The sequence below is a fragment of the Herpailurus yagouaroundi genome, unplaced genomic scaffold (assembly GCF_014898765.1).
Source record: "Herpailurus yagouaroundi ecotype Mexico unplaced genomic scaffold, PumYag 29, whole genome shotgun sequence".
In the NCBI taxonomy this organism is placed as follows: Eukaryota; Metazoa; Chordata; class Mammalia; order Carnivora; family Felidae; genus Herpailurus; species Herpailurus yagouaroundi.
The window spans coordinates 42,779,088-42,799,800 of record NW_024412377.1 but is presented as its reverse complement, the minus strand read 5'-3'; the positions used below and the strand labels follow the sequence as shown (position 1 = coordinate 42,799,800).

Sequence of the window (20,713 nt, the reverse complement as noted above, 5' to 3'; positions counted from 1 at the left end):
CTTGCCTGCGAGCGCCTCCACCCCCCCAGCTCTGATGAGGTCCTTGAGACTCTGACTCAGGCCCAGCCTCTGCGGGGAGCTGGGGGAGCCTCTGCAGAGGCTGGGCCTGCTGGGCCCTCTCCAGAGATGGGAGCAGAGGAAGAGAAGGAGAGGCCGTGCTCAGGGGGCCTGGGCAGGGGGAATCATGCAGTGTTGTGGCATGTGTGTTGGGACTGGGGGAGTCGGGAGGCACATTTAGTCTTCTCCCTTCTCTGAGCTGGACGGGTCCCACCTGCAACATCAGCCTGTTGCTGATTCCCTCGACCTCCAAGGGAAAATCCACTTTGTGATTCGAGTTCAGCTTTTTTTCTGGAGCCTCAGTTTCTTCTTTCATCTAGCAGTCAGGAAATTAACCAGTGCTTTTCCTAACCCCCCGGGGCTTCAAGCATAGTTCCCAGGGTCTTATCTGTCAGGAGAATAAGGCTCCATCCCGGGGGTGTCTTGGAGAATGTCAGTGGGGTACAGGACACTAGGTAAGGCAAGGTCTTATGGGCTGTTGATGTAATGAAGGGAGAAGAAATCCATCACTCTCTTGGGAAAGACCCTATCCCTTGGCTCCTAGGAGCATGACCTTTATTTCTGCATGTACCTGGAATTTATAGGATTCCCTTGGCCCAGGGCCAACCGCCCTGAAAAATGGAAGCCCTAGGGTATGGTGACAGGCTGGGCCATGTGGGGTAGTCAGGTACGCTACTCTGACTCGGTACCTCCAGGTACCCGACTTTTAGAATTGTCCACTAGCCATGGGTGCAGAGTGTGGCCCTGTCCGTACTCTGTAGGGAGAGGGGACCTCTGGCAGGGGTGCGGCGGGGCAGCGGTTTGCCCCCACCACATAGCCAATGTGCCCTTTCTCCCAAAGACCAGACCTGAGGGAACTCCTCCGGACTAGCCTCCAAGGCCACAGAGCTGCCCCCTTCTCGTGGAGGGCACCTCATCCACAAGGCTCAAATTTTCACACCCACTTCTGAAGTGTGCTCTCTCTCCGTCTCCCCCAAGAGCTGTTTCATGTGGCTTGTGGGAGGGGAAATACCACGGGGGGCGGTTGCTTCTCTGTAGTTGCCCGGCTGGGGTGGCAGCAGCTTCCTGAGGGAGCCAGGGGCCTGGGAGTTCAGCGATGTGGATTCCTGTGCAAATTTCAGGCAACCTTGCCACTGACCCCACCAGCACGGCTGACCCTTCCTGGCCCACTGTCCTCCAGACAGGCGCCTGAGGAGGAGGGGAAAAGGGCCATTTCTCCTCGCGTGGCCCGGCCGGCCCTGCGAAGCGTCGAAGCCATTCTCTCCGCGTTAATCATGGAAAAGCCAGCGCGCCGAGCCTGGGAGGGAGAAAGCGCCTTTTTCATCTGTCTGGCTACAGGGCTTGAGAGCGGTGAACTCAAAAGTTCAGCCCTGGCCAAGCTCTTGCTTTTGACAGCTGTCCTGACCCATCTTCAGCCTCTTCCGCCCACACCCGCAAAGCGCGAAAGGATTAAGTCAATTTCACTTTTTCTGAGAAAAATGCTCCATAGCCCGTCTTATCCACTCTGCGGTGGAGGCCAGCTCATGGCTCCTTGGTGCCCGTCAGTGGGCTCCCCGCCCTCCCTGGCCGTTACCTTGGGCTGGGACTCTTAAGTATTTCCTCATTAAAGCCCTGGCGGCTGGGCTCAGGTCCGCAAGCCAACACCAATAGTTACAACTGCCCCGGAATGTTTGGACAGATTTCTGCAGTTACGAGTTTATGAAGCTGAAAGGTTCTGTAGACGGGGACTATGTTGGTGTTAAGGGAGACCATTTCTCCAGGGGGCCTGAGTTTGCTGTCTTAAGATCCCAGAGGCAGGAAGAGGAGGGGAGAGGGCCAGAAGGAACCAGGGTGGCCAAGCAAGGAGTAAGAATAATGAGCCCAGACTATGAGGGGTCTGCTGCGTTAGGGACAGCAGTGAGGGGGCGCACCAAGGGGCACCCTTGCCTCCAAATGAGGAAATGCAAAGTGCATGAAAGGGGAGTGCCGAATTCTGAGCACATTTTGCGACCAAAGGAACAGCCATTTGATCTTCATTGTTTTCTGTTCCCAAATCAGAAAACCTCAGAGCAAGATCGGGGAGTCTCTGGGGTAGGCCTCAAAGGGGCTGGGGACACCCTCTCCAAACCTGATGCAAAATGTTGTGTGTAGGTGCTTTCTCAGGGAAAGGATCCCTAAATTGTGTTATATTTGAAAAGGCATCTGTGACCAGAGCTGAGCAACACCCACCCTCCCACTGCATTGATAGGCAAATTGAAGTCCCTGCTAGTCAGTCCTCCACTCTTTCATCAAATGGAAGCATTGAGGCCACTGTAGGGAACCAGACAGAAGGTCCCAGCTGGCCTGATTGCTGATTATCACAGACAGGGAAAGGGGAGACACACAGACAATAAAGCACACAAACAAGAAACGTTCAGATGATTGGGAGGACTGTGAAGACGCAGACGTGGGCTCGCTGGATGGTTCTCAGGGTTGGGGAAACCTCTCTGAGGAGTGACATTGCTGCTGGGGCTCCAAATGCAAGAAGGAGACGGCTACGGGAAGGTCTGGGGAAGAGAGTTCGAGGCAGAGGGAACAGCCAGTGCAAAGGTCCTGAGGGCGAATGAGCTTGGAGGGAAGGCAGGAGGCTAGCATGGGGGGTGGGGGTGGCTAGCCTGGCCTCTGAACAAGGGGCAGAGATGCAAGCAGATGAGGCTGGCAAGATGGGTCACGTAGGGCCATGGTAAGGAGTTTGGGGTTTATTCTGGGTACAGTTGGAAGCCATGGAGAGTTTGGAACAGAGAGGACAGAGGTCCCAAGAGGGCCAGATAGTACCCACCGCGAGAATCTCCAACTTAGAATTCCCGATGGCGTGCCCAGCGTGCTGCCCAGTATACCACACTGCCTCTTCCCCAGGCTGTCCTGCTTCACTCCCGCTATGCTCTCTGGAGACAGAGGGCATTCAAGAAAGGGTGGGGTGGCCTTGCCTCCTTGACCATTGCAGTGATTGAGCTGCAGGCCGCTCTGTATGAAAGGGCTTTACTGTGACATCAGGCCCAGAGAGGGAAAGGGGCTTGCCTAAGGTCACACAGTACATTCGTGGCAGAGCAGGAAGTTGACCTACCTTCTCTCCCAGGCAGTGGTCTCTCCATTGGTGCACGTGCTCTGGTTTATCACAGCACACTCCAGTCCTGACAGTCATCCACAGGCCGGGGCCAGGCTGGGGCCCTGACAGGGGGTGGCTAGGGGTCTGCAGTCAGAGGGAATGACAGACAATGAGGAGCGGAGTGGTGCTGAAAGGGAAGCGCAGAGAGTGGCCAGGAAACTCCGTAATTCTTCCTGTTCTGCAGGAAGAACCACCAAAATGAAGAGTCAAGGCACCGTCTTCATTTCTCTTTTAAAGAAATTCGTATTTGTATCAAAAAGTAAGTTATACAGAAACGTAGAGAAAATTCACCTGTGGTCCGAAACCCCCCAAACATAGCCATCAAGGAACAATGTGGTATATTGCAGATTTTGGTTCTGTTTCACGTAACACTTCCATCAGCCAGCAGCGTATAAAGAGCTGGACTTCTGGGACAGGTGGCAGGGCTCATGTCCTGGGTGTGTGACCCATGCAGTCACACTGGACCGTGCACTTAGGAGGGCCCTAGGCTTGGCTGAATGTTCTGCTGTCACCATTTTGACATTTTTTTTTTAATGTTTATTTTTGAGAAGGAGAATGACAAAGTGTGAGCGGGGGAGGGAAAGAGAGAGAGGGAGATAGAGTCTGAAGCAGGGTCCAGGCCCTGAGCTGTCAGCAGAGAGCCCGCTGCGAGGCTCAAACCCACAAACCGTGAGATCATGACCTGAGCCGAAATCGGACCCTTAACTGACTGAGCCACCAAGATGCCCCATTGAAATTCTTATTTATTTATTTATTTATTTATTTATTTATTTATTTTTGAGACAGAGAATGAATGGGGGAGGGTCAGAGAGAGGGAGACACAGAATCGGAAGCAGGCTCCAGGCTCTGAGCTGTCAGCACAGAGCCCGACGCGGGGCTCGAACCCACGGACCGCGAGATCATGGCCTGAGCCGAAATCGGACCCTTAACTGACTGAGCCACCCAGGCGCCCCATTGAAATTCTTAATAATGTTTGAACTCAGGGCCCAACATGTTCACTGTGCACTGGGCTTGCAAACTCTAGCTGGTCGTGTCAGGGTGGCCTGGGTGAGCACCCAGCTCTGCCTCCACTCGCTGTGTGGCCCTGCCCATGACTTTGTTTCCTAGGGTGTCAGACGGCGATAACTGGAGTATGTTCCTTGCAGGGTTGTCATGAGAAGTGCATGAGATCAGCTTGAGGGAGCTGTGGGCAAGCTTCTTCCTCTGTGGTTTCGCTCATTTCCTTCCCTCTCCCGGGAGCTCGGCCTTGGCCCTGGGTGGCCAGTGGTCCCTGCTCTTCCTGGTCTAAGCTAGTGCCCCTTCCTCCAAGAGGCCTTTTCCGGGATCTGCATCTGGAGAGACCTTCCCTGAACCTTACAGCACTTTGGTGGAGTCTTACAAGGCCCCAGTTTCTATTTTGGATTACGAGAGCTTAGGTTCAGCGATTTGTTTCTCCCCAACTGTACTCTCAGCCCTGGTATTTCATAGACCAGACGCATTCCAAAAAGATTTAAAAATTAAAAACTGGGAGACCAAAAGTAGGGTTGGCAACTATTTCTTTTGCTAAAGACACTCTTAGAAGGCTATTGTTTAATATAGTGATGATTTCCTTAAAGGGAGTATATTTTTTTAAATGTTCATTTATTTTTGAGAGAGAGAGACATAGAGAGAGAGAGACATAGCACGAGCAGGAGAGGGAAAGAAAGACTGGGAGACACAGAATCTGAAGCAGGCTCCAGACTCCGAGCTGTCAGCACAAAGCTCAATATGGGACTCCAACTCACGAGAGGTGACATCATGACCTGAGCTGAAGTCAGACGCTTAACTGACTGAGTCACCCAGGTGCCCCCACATTTTTTTTAAGTTTGTTTATTTATTTTGAGAAAGAGAGAGAGCATAAGCAGGGGAGGGACAGAGAGAGAGCGAGAGCGAGAGATTCCCAAGTAGGATCTGTGCTGTCAGCATGGAGCCCGATGCGGGGCTTGATCTCACAAACTGTGAGATCACGAACTGAGCTGAGATCAAGGGTTGGATGCTTAACTGACTGAGCCACCCAGGGCGCCCCAGGGAGTACTTTTTGACATCAAACAAATCACAACCCCTGAGCAAAAGACAATTCTTTAAACTGAGTGAATGGAGCTTTGGTAACAACTAGATTGTTCTTACTCTCCCTTTGCTACAGTGAAATCTCCCCCTTGGACCACACTTCGGACTGTTCCTCATCAGACTCTGCCTGGTTCTGCTTAAGGAGACCCTTGGCATTGCTCCCTGCCCTCGCGGGGTTCCCCCCACTCCCTGCCAGACCCTGACAGCTATGATATTCAAGGGGTTATTTTTTTCACCTTGAAAAAGCAGCAGGGTCAGTGGATTCCAAAAACTGTTATTAATCCTTAAAAAAATTCCACGTTCCAACCAAAATGTGGACATGCTTTGAAATGTTTGTAGTGCCTCCCTTCCCTCTCAGCTTTCAAGAAGTGAGGACTTCAAAGGCCATTTCCTTGCTGAAATAAACACTGGGGCTGGAGGTAGGGGAGAGAAACACGGGCTTGTTGAGTGGAAAAGAAAATTGTATTTTTCTTCTAAAAGGCATCCAGACCTATCACCGTGAAAATGGCCCCTGGTCTGGAGGACAAGGGCTGGGGGTGTATGTGGGCTGTGATGACAGGCCCCTTGGCCCTTGTGTGTTCCAAGTTGGGGTCGGGGGTGAGCCTGGGTGATTCTGTGTGCAGGGCTGTGTTAGCGACTGTGAAACGTTTCATCAGCTGAGCTTAAGAGCTTGACTTCGGAGCCTCCTGGCTTCCATGGCAGGGCATCCCCTTAGTAGCTGTGGGGATGTAACTCTCCCCGCCTCAGTTTCCTCATCTGTAAAATGGGGATAACAGTTTTTGTGAGGATCAAGCCATCAATGCACGTGTCATTGTTTAGAGCAGTGCCTGACGCTGGATGGTAAGCACTATTGTTTATGGAAATGTCTAGAGGGCAAGATAGCTATCTAACTCTCATCTCCAAGGTTTTGCCCATATTTGAAAAGATCCATGATTCTGATTACTTCCTAACCCTACCCCCAACTCCCTCAGGAGGGGAGCACAGTGGATTCCCTGGAAAAGGAGCAGGCCCTTAGCTGCCCCCCCCCCCGCACCCCCCTCTGTCCCGCTGGCCCCAGCAAGCCCTGCCCTGACCTGGGGGTGGGGAGCGGACAGGCCCTGCTCTTCTGAAAGACACAGAGGGCTTTGTGTCACTGCCCTGTCTCAAAGGCCCTGCTCAACCACCTACTAAGACAAGTGCCGGAGGGATGCACTTTATTGTTGTTGTTACTATTATTGTTGTGTTTGTTGTTATTGTTGCTACTATGACTGTTGTCTTCATTGTTGTTGTTGTTAAATGGAGCCTGCCTAGACGGTGGCCTCCTGGGACATCCTCCAACACCACCTGGGGGTCAGCCAGGCCCTGACTCAGGGGGGAAACCCTCAGGGGTTGTACCCCAGCCACAGGGGAAGGGGAGTCAGAGGGGAGACGCAGGGGTAAGGCAGGAGGGGAGGGAGGTGGTCTGTAAGCTGCAGCAGGGCAGAGGTAGGGGAATGTGTTCAGGGCCTGTCCCCAGCATGTGTCAAAGAGAGGTGGGGAGGGACTGCCCCGTGCAGAGGTCAGGCAGTGGAGCCCACGGCAAGGCAGGGACAGCTCCGAGAGCAAGGATCTGTTATCCCAGGCTGTAGAGACAGGAGAGAGGTCCTGGCTTGGTTGGAAGAGGGTGTCTTACTGGGCAGCTAGGGAGCAAGGGTTCCTGGGAAAGCAGGCCAGGCCCCGGGGGCTGCCACGGTCCACTCCAGGGAGCCAGCCTCCCTCCCCCTCCCCTGACTGACCACTTGGGCCCCGTGTCTCTTCCTCAGAGAAGCCTTCCCTAACTCCTCCCTGGCCCTCAGCCTGCGACCCTTTCCAGTGTCACTTAGCGCCCCTGTTCTCCTTCACTGCACTGACCGTAAGCCTAGTTTCTTGTTGGGGTAAAATGTTAACTGTCTCTTCCTTGGAGAATGTAAGACCCAGAGGAGATGGCCTCCATATCCCCTGGGCTCAGCTCCATGCCTGGGGCAGAGCCAGCTGGCAATAAATATTGGTTGAGTAGATAAATACAAAAAGACATCGCTTAGCAACAGCAATGGTGAGAAAAGAAAAGGCATTTTAGGTGATCTTGGCTAAATTCATAGATGTAGGTAATGTTTCCTTTTTTCCTTCCTTTGTTCCATCCTTGCCTCCCTCCTTCCTTTCCTTCTCTCTTTCCCTCTCTTCCTTCCACAGTACATCGAGCACCTGCTATGCACCCAGTCCTATGTTAGGCCCTGGAGTGCTGTGTTGAACCAGACAGAGAAGGTTCCTGTTGGTGTAGGGCTCGTATTCTTGGGTGGGCATTAAGGCCAGGTGAAGACGACCCCGACATGTTCCAAAGCGGGGCTGGCTGTTGAACTGTGGAAAAGCAGACTGCAAGGGCTTTCATCCTGCCCAGCCGCTTTTGGGATGGAGGAAAGAGCCTCAGAGAGGGAAAGGATTTGCCCACACAGGGGCAGGACCAGGAGTCCCGGCCTTTACCTGAGTTCCCGCCACTGCGCCTTCCCTCAGCCCCTCTAGGTCGGGGGCCAGAAGTCCCTACGGGACCCCAGCAGGCTAGAGTCACGCGACACACAGAGAGCTCCTTGGGGCCTCCCAGAGATTGCCCAGGTTAATACTCTCATTATGCACATGAGGAGACTGAGGGCCTGAGAGAGAGGGGCCATTCCCAGGCCACACAGTGAGCAGAACCAGTGCGGTCTCCCAACAAACCGGGCCTGTCCTTTCTGAAGCCTTGGCACGGCCCTCGAGAGGGGCCCAATGAATCCGAGCCTGCAGGAGGAAGGCATCAACAGAGGCCCACCAGCTAAAGGGAGACGCGATGGCCGCAACGCATTTTGCGTCTCTATGTTGCGGAGGCTGTTTCCTTGTGGTGATGAGCAAATCAATATTAATGGATGTTTATTCAAGTTTGCCGTGTGTCAGGCACTGTGCTGACTTAACTGCATTGCCTCCAAATTTAATCCTCGCGACAACCACATGTGGTAGCAACCTTCTCCCCACGTGAGAGAGAAGGCAGGAAAAGTTTCAGAGCCAAGTAACTGAGCTAAGGAAACCGGGAGAAAGGAAGAGTTCATGAGAGAACTCTGGGACTGGAGGGGGAGGGGGTGAGGGCCCAGCCTGCTTAATTGGCAACGTTGTTGGAAAAACTACCATTTCAGGAATGCTGAACAGCTCATGTGAGATGATGAGAGAGAGGTCAAAGGCTGAGAGCCAGTCTCCGCATCTGTGCCTCGGGTTTCAGGCTGCAGAGGCCCTTCCCACCCCCTGCCTCGTTTGGGTCTCATAAGAACCTGGTTGGGGGTGGGGGCGTCCTTTTCTCCATCTTACCATGAAGGATAACATGGCCTAGAAAAGGGGAGTGCCCGAGGTCGCCTTGGGTGCTGATGGCAGAGCCCAGGTGTCCCAGTACCAGGACCAGAGTTCCTGCTCAACCTTGTGCCTCTCAGTTTCTTCCACCCTCAAGGGAAAGCCAGAGGCCCAAGGGCCATGCGGTCTGCCTCCTGGCCTTGGGGTTGAACTGTGTTCCCCTGGAAAGATACTTTGTTGCCGTCCTGACACCAGCACCTGTGAATGTGACCTTATTTGGAAATAGAGTCTTGCAGCTGAAGTCTTCCTGGATGGGAATGGGGCACTAATCCAATACGACTTTGTCCTTATTAGAAGGGAAGAATGCCATGTGAAGATATGGACACTCAAGGAGAAGACCCCACGACGCGACAGAGGCAGAAATTGGGGGCAAACCAAGGAATGTCAAGGCAAGGATCGACGGCCATCACCAGAAGCTAGGAAGAGACAAGGCAGGATTCTGCCCGGCGTCTCAGAGGGAGCATGACCCTGCTGACACCTGATTTTAGACATCTAGCCTCCAGAACTGTGACAGAATACATTTCTGTTGTTTTAACCCAGCCAGTTTGGGGTACTTTGTTACGGGAGCCCTGGCAAACTAATACACTTGTTGTCTCATCTTTCTACCTAGTATGCAAAGTGACCCTCAAAATAAGGGGAAGCGTCCCTGATCTTCAATGCACAGGCCAGAAGCAAGGCCAAGGCAGGATTTCAGTAAGCAAGGATCATGCTGATAGTTTAATGCTTGTAAATATCTAACTATGTGCCGGGCATTGTTCTATTGCTTTACAGATAGTCACACACTGAATCCTCCCAATGGCTCTGAGAGTAGTACCATACTATCGCTATCTCCACTCGAGTACTTTAATACTCCTTTCAGTCCATTCTAGAGAGCCGAAGTGACGAATCTAGGACCACACAGCTAGTAATAAGCAGAGCCCAGATCCAAACGCAGGCGGTATATCTCTACCATGATGCTGGTTTTGGCAAACATGGAGGCGTTTATCATCCCTGCCAGAGAGAGATGCATAAGCTAAGCCCCAGGAGCGGAAGAGTCAAGGGCACTTTGGGGAAATAGTTTTCCAAGGCAGGGAACTCAGGGAAGGAGCCATGGCTTCTACAGGAACATGAAGGCTTGGACTTGGCCAGTGTCTGCACGGGACAGTAGATCAGGCTGTGGGCTCTGGGAAGGGGCTGCGTCTTCAGCATGATTCTGGATGGTATGCCATATGAGTCAGAATACTTAGATTACGCTGCGGTAAATCAACACCTGAAAGTCTTAATGGCTTGTAACATCCAGGCTTAGTTCTCACTCCTGTGATATATTCACTATATCTCCTTCTCACTCAGGGACCCTCACTCTGGAAAAGAGGGTGTTGGAGGGCCTCCCCCCCCCCCCCCAGTGGTGACATGCTCCAGCTCATAACATGGTACAATTCAGAACCGGCACTGGTCATGTGATCCTACCACCACAAAGGGACCAGGTGGTGTCATCCTTCCCCGGGCCGGGAGGCAAAAACCCAGGAATGCTCGGTGGACAGCACTAATGAGAACCACAGAGCTACGGTGCACTAAAGGACAAGGTACGCACACCATCACACCATCTCCTTTTAGCTTTGAGATTCTTTCAAGGAGAAAGCCGCCTTCAGTACCAGCGTTTCACCAACCCCTTTCCAACCTGTGTTGATCTCTCTCATCAACTGTGAACACCTCTCGGGTTCCGGTCTGTGAACAACAACAGCATTTTCAGACTTCAGTTAGAATGTACTAATATTATTTGGCTTTTGTGGCATGCATTTTTGCCTTTGTCCAGCATGCATTTTCCATTAGTAGCAGTAATAAGAAGTTTCCTTTGAGAAAAAAATTAATTTAAATAAAACACAACAGGGGCGGGCGCCTGGGTGGCTCAGTCGGTTGGGTGTCTGACTTCGGCTCAGGTCATGATCTCGCAGTTCGTGGGTTCGAGCCCCGCGTCGGGCTCTGTGCTGACAGCTCGGAGCCTGGAGACTGCTTCAGATTCTGTATCTCCCTCTCTCTGTCCCTCCCCCGCTTATGCTTTGTCTCTCTCTCTCTCTCTCTCAAAAATAAATAAACGTTTAAAAAATTTTTTTTAAAAAACACAACAAAAAATACTAGAGTGAACTTTTGAGTCAGAAGGCTTTGGTTCAAATCTGGATTCTTCCACTTAGTAGTTCCTTGACCTCGGGCATGTAAGGGAACCTCTCTAAGCCTCACAGTTTCCCTATCTGGAAAATGGCACTAACATGGGTGACCACATCGCGGGATTGTCGTGAAATGTTGGTCAAGCTCTTACCATACTGCCTGACCCATAACAAGTTCTCAATGTCAGCAGTTATTATTATCTAGCTGAGTGGCCTTCTCCCCTCACTGGCCTCAGTGTCCCTGTCTCTGAAGTGGGTTCAGGGGATGATCTATGGTATGGGAACCTGTCATTCCCATTTAGCATGGTCAAGGAAGATGCAGGTCCTTGAATGTCAGGGTGACTGAACTTAGGGAGGCAGGGAGAGGACCCAGAGAGCCTGGCAGGTTCCCCTGTCCTCCCCCGTCCAGGTCCTTCCCTTCAGGTATTATGCTGGGCCTCTGGCTGACAGCTGTGTTTTCTCTGCTCAGCAAAGGTCTTTCCTGTAAACAGCGGAAGTCGGGTGACCTCCAGCCCCAGAAGGTCTCACCCCCAGGGGCCTGGGTGAGAAAAGGCTCCTTGTATCTGGGGTAGGGGTGAACTCTGCACTCCCCAGGAACAACTATTCCAGCAGCATTCCTCCTGGAACGCAGCTGGAGGGCCGACCCTCCACCAGAAATAGCCTCCCAGTGGCTTTGCTCTGGTCTCCCTGCTTGAGGGGGGGCTCACCTCCAAGGGCCCTGCTGCTGGGAAGGCTGAGAGTCACAGCAGCCCGAACAGGACACAGGACGCCCCTTGGGTAAGTGGCCAAGCTCTCGCCAGCTCAGATCTGAGTCAGGCGTTGCGGGGTCGTGGCCTGGAACTCCAGCCTACGGAGGCATGGAACCGCATTTAGAAAGGCAACCTGTTTGCACCTGACTTGAAAGACCCTGACGCTTCCTGTCCTCACCTCTGCTCCCCTTCTCTGCACAGCCCGTGCAGCTCCTCGCTCTGCCTTCCCTAGCAGACCTTCTCCTGGCCCTGGTCCTCACCCTGGCACAGAGGCCCTCCTCCTGCCTCCTCACAAGGCTGGCTTCTTCTCAGCTCCTCCCTCACGTCTCAGCGTAAACATCACCCCCTTAGAGAGGCTGCCTGGCCCCTCCATCCAAGTGGCCCATCCCGTCACCCTCGACCATGTATCTGTAATTTTCTTTCTTCTTGGCCATTTAGCTTTTTATGGTCTCGCTTGTCTCCACTAGAATGTACGTTCCATGATGCAGAGACTGTGACTGTCAACGTCTGTATTTTCTTGGCTCAGCCAAGGCCTTACCCACGAACGTGAGCTATTGAGTGGCCTCCAGTTCCCGGAAGGCCCCGTTCCAAGCTCTGTCCCTGCCTGGGAGGCACTCAGTAAATACCGGTTAAATGAATGAATGAGTGAATGGGTGAATGCATAAAAGGGGAGTGCCAGAAAAGACCCTGGATGATATTTACTATCTTAATAATAGCTACCAATTCTTTTTTTTTTTTTTTTAATCCAAGTTAGCTAACATATAGTGTAATAATGATTTCAGGAGTAGAAGTTAGTGATGCATCACTTACATATAACACCCAGTGCTCCTCCCAACAAGTGCCCTCCTTAATGCCCATCACCCATTTAGCTAATTTCCTCACCCAGCACCCCTCCAGCAACCTTCAGTTTGTTCTCTGTGCTTAAGAGTCTCTTATGGTTTGTCTCCCAATAGCTACCAATTCGTAAGCGTTGTCTCTGTGTCCTGCACTGTGCTATGTGCATCGCCTACATTATCTCACTGGGTCCTGCTGCGGCCCTGTGGGCTTAAGTAATGGGCCACGGACACATGTGCTGCAGGGTACGGGGCCCCAATCTCAACCCAAGTTTGCCTCATGGCAAAGTCTGTGCTCTTAACATCCTCCCCTGCACACAGAGGTGGGAAATGACTTGCCCAAATCCGGCTGGAGAGAGAACCTTCTCCCTGCCTCCCCGTAGCCTCTCCCAGCCAGGGCAGCTGCTGGTGCCGTCCACCCCAGGTTCCTTCAGAGAGAGCACGTAGGGTCAACGTCCAGCTCCCAGGCAGTAGGAGGCAGCTGGGGTTTCTCTGAGTCATCCGAACCCCTGAGGCCCCTACAGGTCAGCTCCCAGGCTGTCAGGCCATGACCTGAGGCCACTCATCTGGCTGACTCTCTCACGTCTAGTCTCCCTCACTGGAGAATGTGCCAGGCTCACCGGGGTACAAGGCAGGGCCTGTGTTTCCGCTGCAACGCTCTCAGCCCCCAGGAATGCTGCTGACTCACAGCAGGCAGGCAGGCCGGCTGTGACTCAGGGCAGTGCAGGCACAGCCCTCCCTCGGGAAGGGAGGAGAGAGTCCCCGGGTGGAGTGGCGGCCAGCCCCCCAGCTCGTGGCCTGACACGCGTGAGGGCTCTGTCCATGAGAGCGAATGTTATCCTCTAGCTCAGTGACCCAGATAGCTCTTCCTTGGTGGGCCTCGATTTCCCTGTGGGTGCATGGAGCAGAGGCCCCGCATGGTCCATGATGGGATGTCATCTGCAGTTAAGACAATGAAAGTGAACGAGAACCTCAAGTGCCCACGGGCGGACTCCAGGCTGGAATTTGTGGAGGCCGATGTCCTGGGGAAGGGCTGGGGTCCTGGGCTCAAGTCTCACCCTTAACACCACCTCACATGTGGATTTGGTAGAATTACCTCCCCCACGCTAGGCCTCAACCCCCTCATCTGTCGACAGCCAGCTTCTAGTGGGCAGAGTGGGCCGTCACCAACTCGACTTTTATCCACCCTGCTCCCCCCGCTGAGGATGTCCTGGCCACCGTCTGCCTCCTGGTCCTTCAAGGGCCTGGTCCGTCGCGGCTTCACCGAGGAGCCTTGCAGAACCTTCCATTCAAAACTCATCTCTCACAGATGTTAAAACAATGTCATGAATCTACATGTGATTGCATTAAAAATGTACCAAATATATTAAGCGAAAAAAGCAGGAGGCAGAATAAAGTGCATAAAATGCATTTTGATCCATATATACGTGTCTATAATTGGAAATGCATAGGGAAAAAAAAGGCCTAGAAGGATATATATAAAAATGTTAACCATGACAATCTCTGAGTCATGAAGATGATGGTGATATTTATTTTTCCTTAATATTTTTCAAGGCTTTCTAAATTGCATGCGACGAGCATGTTGCTTTTATAAACAGAAAGACATTAGAGCTTCTTTCTAATTTAAAACTCCTTCTCCACCTCCCCTGTGGCCTTTTGCCAATCGTCTCCTCTGTGGCACACACTGCTTTTCCCGGTGTGACCCGGTGCCTGGCCCACCGCAGACTCTCAATGCCGTCCTTGATCGGAATCGGAGGGGTTGCCCCGTCTTGTGGGCGTACCTCCTCTCCCATGAAACGGAGAGCCCCCCGGAGGAGAGACAACACCCTACACTGAGTGCCAACATAGAGGCAGCACATCGTCAGAAAAGGAGTCGAGAAGCCTGAGTGTCGGTTCTGGAGATGGCCCTAAATCGCTGCCTGTGTCTATGTATCTAAGTCCCCTCCTCTCTCCAGGCCTCATTTCCCTCACCCGCAAAATGAAGGGTTGGACTCTACAATCTCTACATTAGTGCTCTCCAATGGAGCTTTCTGCAATGATGGACGAGTTCTACCTCTTTGTTGTCCAATATGGTAGCCACTAGCTCTTGGAAGGTGCTAGGGCCATTTAGAAACGGAATCAATTTAAATCTAAACAGCCATTCTTAACTAGTAGGCACCAAAGGGATGGATGGTGCAGTTCTAGATAACCCGTTTAGCCCTGACGTTTGGTGATTCTCTTATTTATTAAAGTTTCATTTTCTCAGAAGAGCACCTGGTCTCCCACCTCTTCAGGAAATGTAACTTCCCCCAACTGCAACCATGTGACTCCAAGGAGGCCTGCCATCTTCGTAGATCTCACCCCCAATCCTCAATGATCGTCCAGGGTGGTCACCTGACCCAAAGTAGACCAACTAGAGCCCTTCTCTGGGGCTTTTAAGTTGCAGTGAATTGAATATAGCCTAAAATTAACTTTCTAAAAGCGAGTGAACAATTCAATTCAATTCAGCGTTGTACAACCACCACCTCTGTTTGGTTTGAGAACCTTTTCATCACCTCCAAAGGAAGCCTCCTACCAATTAAGCAGCTGCTCTGCCATTTCCTCTTTCCAACTCTTTCGGCAACCACCAATCCGCATTCTATGGACTTGCCTCACCCAGGTATTTCAAGTAGATGGAATCATACAATATGTGAACTTTGGTGTCTGGCCTCTTTCACTGAGCTCATCCACACCGTAGCATGTATCAGTACTCCATTCCTTTTTTATGGTCGAGTAATATTCCACTGCGTGTATTTCCCACAATTTGTTTACCCATTCACCCACCGAAACACATTTAGGCGGTTTCCACTTTTTGGCTATTGTGAATCGTGCTGTATAACTATTTGTGTACAAGTATGTGTTTAAGTCCTTGTTTTCACTTCCTTGGGGTACATAGTTAGGTGTGGGATTAATTGCCGGGTCTCGCTGGCATTTTACAGTCCCACCAGCAATGTCCAGTTGGGTCTGAGGGTACTCTAGATGGAACCCTCCACGTTGTGAGACACCAAATCCCTGCCTGGAACCTGCAGCTGAACCGCCCTCTGGTTCCCTCTGCCAAGAGCCTCAGACAGATGCCTGAGGAAAACAGCTGTGGCTTGTCATCTGATAAGAGACAAGAGGCTGGTGGTAAGGGTGGGTGGGAGGTGGGTTGCAGTGGGAATAGAGGGCTGGGTTCCCCTGAGGACACTGTGGGGCAGGGAATACGGAAGAGAGGCTGGAGGCCAGGCCAGGGGAAGGGGGGGGGGAAAGGTGGAAAGAAAAACTCAGCAGAATCGCCAATGTTTAGATGGCCTTTCCAGAGTAACTGAGACAGCTCGTCTGGGGCCAACCATGAAGGCAATGTTCTTTCAGGGTCTGAGAGGAAACAACTCCGATTTGGTTTTCTGGGCAGGGGGAAGGAATGGAAAGTGATGAGGAAGGGTGGTTGTAGAGACAGGGCTCGGGCCACTCTACCCTTTAATTCTCTAGAATCTCAAATCTGGGATCTGGGCCCACAGGAGCAGAGCCCAGTTGGTTGTTTTCTAAATATGATCCGGGGAGCACACACAGGTAACAAGATGAGGGCTCAGGGGGTGGAGGTAGGGAAGTCCTAATTGGGGACAGTGAGAGAAAGTGCCAGATGGCGGGAGCTGTGTAGTCCTTGGAGGATGGGGCAGGCCACCCGTGCCATCTTAGACATGCTCCGGGAAAGAAAATGGAAAGATAATTGACTCTTCCTTCTTGCACAGTTTATTAACTTTTTCTTTTTAATTCGTGATAGTTGGAGTGCACGAAACATGGGACTTCACACATCGATGAATTGCTCCAGGTTCATGGCCCACAGACGCGGGTCTTCTGACAAATTCTATCTCCCACGCACATAAGTTTACCAGACCACCATAACCAAGTTCCGTGCTGGGTGAGTTAAACAATGGAAATGTATTGTCTCCCAGTTCCAGAGGCTACAAGTCTGAAATCAAGGTGTTGGTTCCTTTCGGGGGCTATGGGAGAGAATCCGGTCCGGGCCCCTCGTATAGCTGCTGATAGTTTGCTGGAAATCTTGGGGATTCTTTGGCTTATAGAAGCATCACCCTGATTTCTGCCTTTATCTCTATATGGGATTTCTCTGTGTGTCTGTCTATGTGTCCAAACTTCCCCCCGTTTATAAGGACACCAGTTATATTGGATTAGGCCCCACTCTAAGGGCCTCATTTTCATTTGATTGCCTCTGTAAAGACCCTATTTCCAACTAAGGTCACATTCTGAGATACCGGGAGTGGGATAACAACATACTCTCTCAGAGGGACACAGTTCAACCATAAACAACAAGATATCCCTCCATCCATCCATCAAGCAGGATTTAGGGTACGATTGTATCCACTGTATTACAGAGAATATTCCTGACAGGAAGTAACTGCCATTTTGCATAAGTATCTCTGAACAGCAAGTCTTCTGCTTACAATTGTAGAGGCCTGACCATTTGAGGATTTTGAAGAACTATCTACAGTCTAGCTTCCAGCTTCCAACATTCCAAAGTATCCCTCCTTTCCAGCATGCACAGTTCTGTTGCCAGGTACTGGAAGACGTGTTCATGTGGCTATGCAGCTCTGAACCTTCACCTCTGTGTCTTTATGCCAGGTGAGTGGGCTCAGGAGACAGCGGGCGGGTCCTTTGAGACATGTCTATCCAGAGACAGCTGACTTAACCATACATAAAGCCTAGACAGCCACCAGATGCAAACTAAATGTATCGCCAACTCAATGTCCCCTTAACCAGAACCCCAAAACGCCACGGACCCTTCTAAGGCCATCTGACAACAAGAGAAATCTGGCAGTAAGGAGGTCAGAGGGGGAAAAAGTGAATGATCTCAACTGATTACAGTTAGAATGACTTGTGCAATTTTTACAGAGACACATGACCATGTGAACACATTGCTAGGGCCTTTCCCCTGGCTTAGAGGGGGACCTGTGCCAGGAAAGGGTCCTGAAGCTTAAACTGGACTGGTTTCACAGTTGATTTGCCTCTGGATGAGTGCCTCTCTCCATCGTAAAAGCCTCCACGAGTCAGAAAACAAACAAAACTCCACAAACATTCATTCAAGAAGGACGTGTTCATCTATTATATGCCACAGCCTGTGCTAGATCCGGATGAAGCGGAGACAAACAAAGCAAGCTGAGAGCAAATCCAACTTCTAGACATCACAACCTCCCCGGGGGCCCAGCCCTGGAGAGACTGGGCTCTCCCAGGGGTGAGTCATCAGATGGAGGAGAAAAACTAGCCCCAGCTTGGGCTGGAAAGTTGGCCTTTCCCTTTGAGAAGTGTAATGAAAGATCCTGGGAAAAGAAGCCTCCTCCTAGAAGAATCTGGATGCTGGACACAGCCCCCAAAGAGAGGTTATCCATTAAGCCAGGAGTAAAATCCCCAAATCAGACCTCAGAGCCACCCTTTCCCCAGGAAAATGTCCCCTGTCAGGAGTCCTAGACCTCGGGGCCTAAAGCCTCAGCCCCTGTGTCCAACCTCTTGCTTTGGTTCAGAACCTTCTTCCATCTTTGACTTGTGATGAGCAGAAGCATATGACTGCCTAAACCAGTGCTTCCTGCCAGTGACTGACCAGTCCCAGCCGCCTACCTCAGCTTTTGCCCAGCCTCATTCTGGACCATGGCACCCTGAATCACTTGAAGGACACACACCTTGGGGGTGTCCTCCTCTCTGAGCCTCAGTCTCTTCATATATCAAATGAGATGACAATGGACCATCAACTCCAAGAGGGCCGGGTGATTTGTCTTGTCCATCCCTGGAGTCTCAGCCCCACGGAAGTGGATGGCACCCTAGTAGGTGTTTGTCGTGTGAATGAATGGTATAGAGAGATCCTTGACCTCTGCGTGGAGGAGACCGTAGATTTACATTACAAGAGCTGGTACTTGTTCAGTTGCAAGTGGTAGACACGAATGCAACCTGGCATGAGACGGAACAACTGTATCCATTCATATCGCCAAAGTCCCCAGGGTAATTATAACGTTAGGATTCTTCTGCTCAACTGACAATATGATGAATCTGTCTCCACCTCTGCACTTGGCTTTCCTCTCTGTTAGCCCTTAGAGTTAGTCTGGAGTTAGGCTTACAGTCCAGCAGAAAAGAGACAATCTTGTTCTCAGAAATTCAAACAAAAATCTCAGAAGTGAGTCTCATTGGATAGACTTGGGTTCCTTGCCCATTCCCAAACTAATCCCTGTGGCCAGGGACATCTGATGTTCTGATTACCCAAGCCTGCCCTGGAGTTGACCCACCAGTAGAAAGGAGTAGTTCTGCAAACGAAAATGCAGGTTCCGTCACCAGGAAAGGGGAGGTGGCTCCACGGCCGACCGCAGGTGCCCACCATAGCACTCGACTAAAGCCTGAAGTGTAGGCAAAACTTCTCCGCTCTGAGCCTCGCCCTCTTCACCTGTCCTTGGGGACAAAGACGACCCTGACAGAAACCCTGTGCTTCTCCTCATTCTAGAGCTTTTGTGAGGTCCCACCAAGGCTGTGAATTATAATAATGACTAACATTTATTGAGCCATCGCAGGCATCTGGCCCTGTGCTAAGTAAACTCTTGACACATTTATTTTAATATTTACAACAATCCGTTTTACTGATGAGAAGCAAGCTGAGAGCAGTTATAAGGCTTGTACACTGTCACATAGCTAGCAAGGGTGGAGCTGCGGTTTAAAGCAGTGCCCTCAAGCATGAAGCTATATATAAACTGTAAATAATTTTACAAGCATAGGGATTATTAGTAATGGTCTGTACTGTTAATAATAGTAATTTTTTAAAAACCCTGAAAGGGAAATTCAAATAAATTCAAACAAATGTTTGTTTAGCACCTACTATGGGCTGATCACTCACCAGGGGCTCAGAGGGAGACGCATAAATAACTGTGAAACAGGCAGACTGTGATCTAATAGAGCCATAAACATGCCCCAGGGGAGTGTGGGGAGCAAGAGATTGACTCCGCCCGGGGAGGGGTGAGGGGAGGGGACCTGGAAAGGTCTCTTAGAAGAGGTAGGATTTGAACTGAGCTTGAAAGATAAAGGGACTTCAACAAAGGGAGGAGAGAGAAAATCAACTTTATAAGCGATCTGGAAGGATCTAAAGGCCCAGTGCAGAGTTCCTGGATAAGAGTTAAGCATGTCTATGCAAAATAACTTTCACACCAGCAGGAGCTTCAAAAAGTGATTGAGTAAGTGGAGCGCAGCAGTTGCCATAGGAACAGAGGCAAGCCTCATCCCTGTCATTAGTGAGCATCCCTGGCTTTGAGCTGTCTAGCCAGGGCCAGGAGGCAGCGGGGGCTGGGCTGAGCTGTCCCTTAGAAGAAAAGCCCAGCAAGATTGCTGCCCTGGGAGACTGGCTCTTGTTTCATAGGGAGGAGAGCTGACAGGTGACATCTGGTTCAGAGAAAATAGCCAGCCAGGGGAAGCCTCTGCCTCAGAGGGCTTTGGGACATCCCGAAGCTACTAGAGCAGGCACTGGGACATCAGGGAGGGAATGCGAAGGGCAGGGAACGGGCCTGAGAACCAGAAGTGGCCAAGGGGTAGAGTTCTATCCGGGATGCCAGGGTGTGAGGGTACCTCCCGGAACGTGGCCTCCCAGGACCCCTGGGGACCACCAGGGCATCCCAATGCACTGAGAGAGTTGGCATCTAACCACTAAGAGCACAGGGGAAACCGTAAGTGAAGACGCCAGTGACAGGTTAGGTGTCTCTAACAGGAGAGTGAATGGTGGGGTATTTAATGCAACAGACATTAGACCCCAGACGTATGTTCAAATCTTGGCTCTGACACTTTCTAGCTGTGTGACCTTGGGCAAATTACTTACCCTTTCTTTCCTTCTCAGTTTCCCCATCTGTAAGATGTAGATGAGGGTAATAATTTTACCTGCATCATAGGCCTGCATGAGAATTAAGTGAGATAATAAACACAGTCGTGTATGGTAACTGGCACACAGTGGATGTTCAATAAATGCAAGCTATTATAGCATTATTATGACTTCCAAGTTTCAATTGGGTATTGATTCAGTGTCTTCCCCCCCCCCCCCCGGCAGAGTTTCCTTATATTTGTGCTAAAAGCCATGTTCTCCAAATATAGAAGACGAGGACAATGACAACAGTGAGGGTAGCGAGGGGACCCATTTACCTTCCGAGTGTCCAGTGACTATTATCAAGAAGGAGGGAGTCAAGGTTCTGTCCTTGCGAGCCAAGCCAAGAAGTTTGAGCCATTTACTACAGGCAGTCGGTCGCCATTGAACATTTTGGAAGAAAAAAAAGGACTTGATCAAGGGAATGCAGATTTTCATCCCTGAAGCTCTATGCACTTGTAGGAATAGAC

General features: G+C 51.1%; 1 long non-coding RNA gene across 1 annotated transcript; it reads right to left on the bottom strand.

Moving 5' to 3' along the window:
• Positions 1 to 563: 563 nt before the first annotated feature.
• LOC121045075 (uncharacterized) lies at positions 564 to 20,713 on the bottom strand. Its single transcript, XR_005797584.1, has 4 exons — positions 20,522 to 20,713; positions 20,205 to 20,276; positions 3,140 to 3,265; positions 564 to 1,354 (listed from the first exon to the last, which is right to left on the bottom strand). It is a non-coding gene; the product is annotated as an uncharacterized LOC121045075 (long non-coding RNA).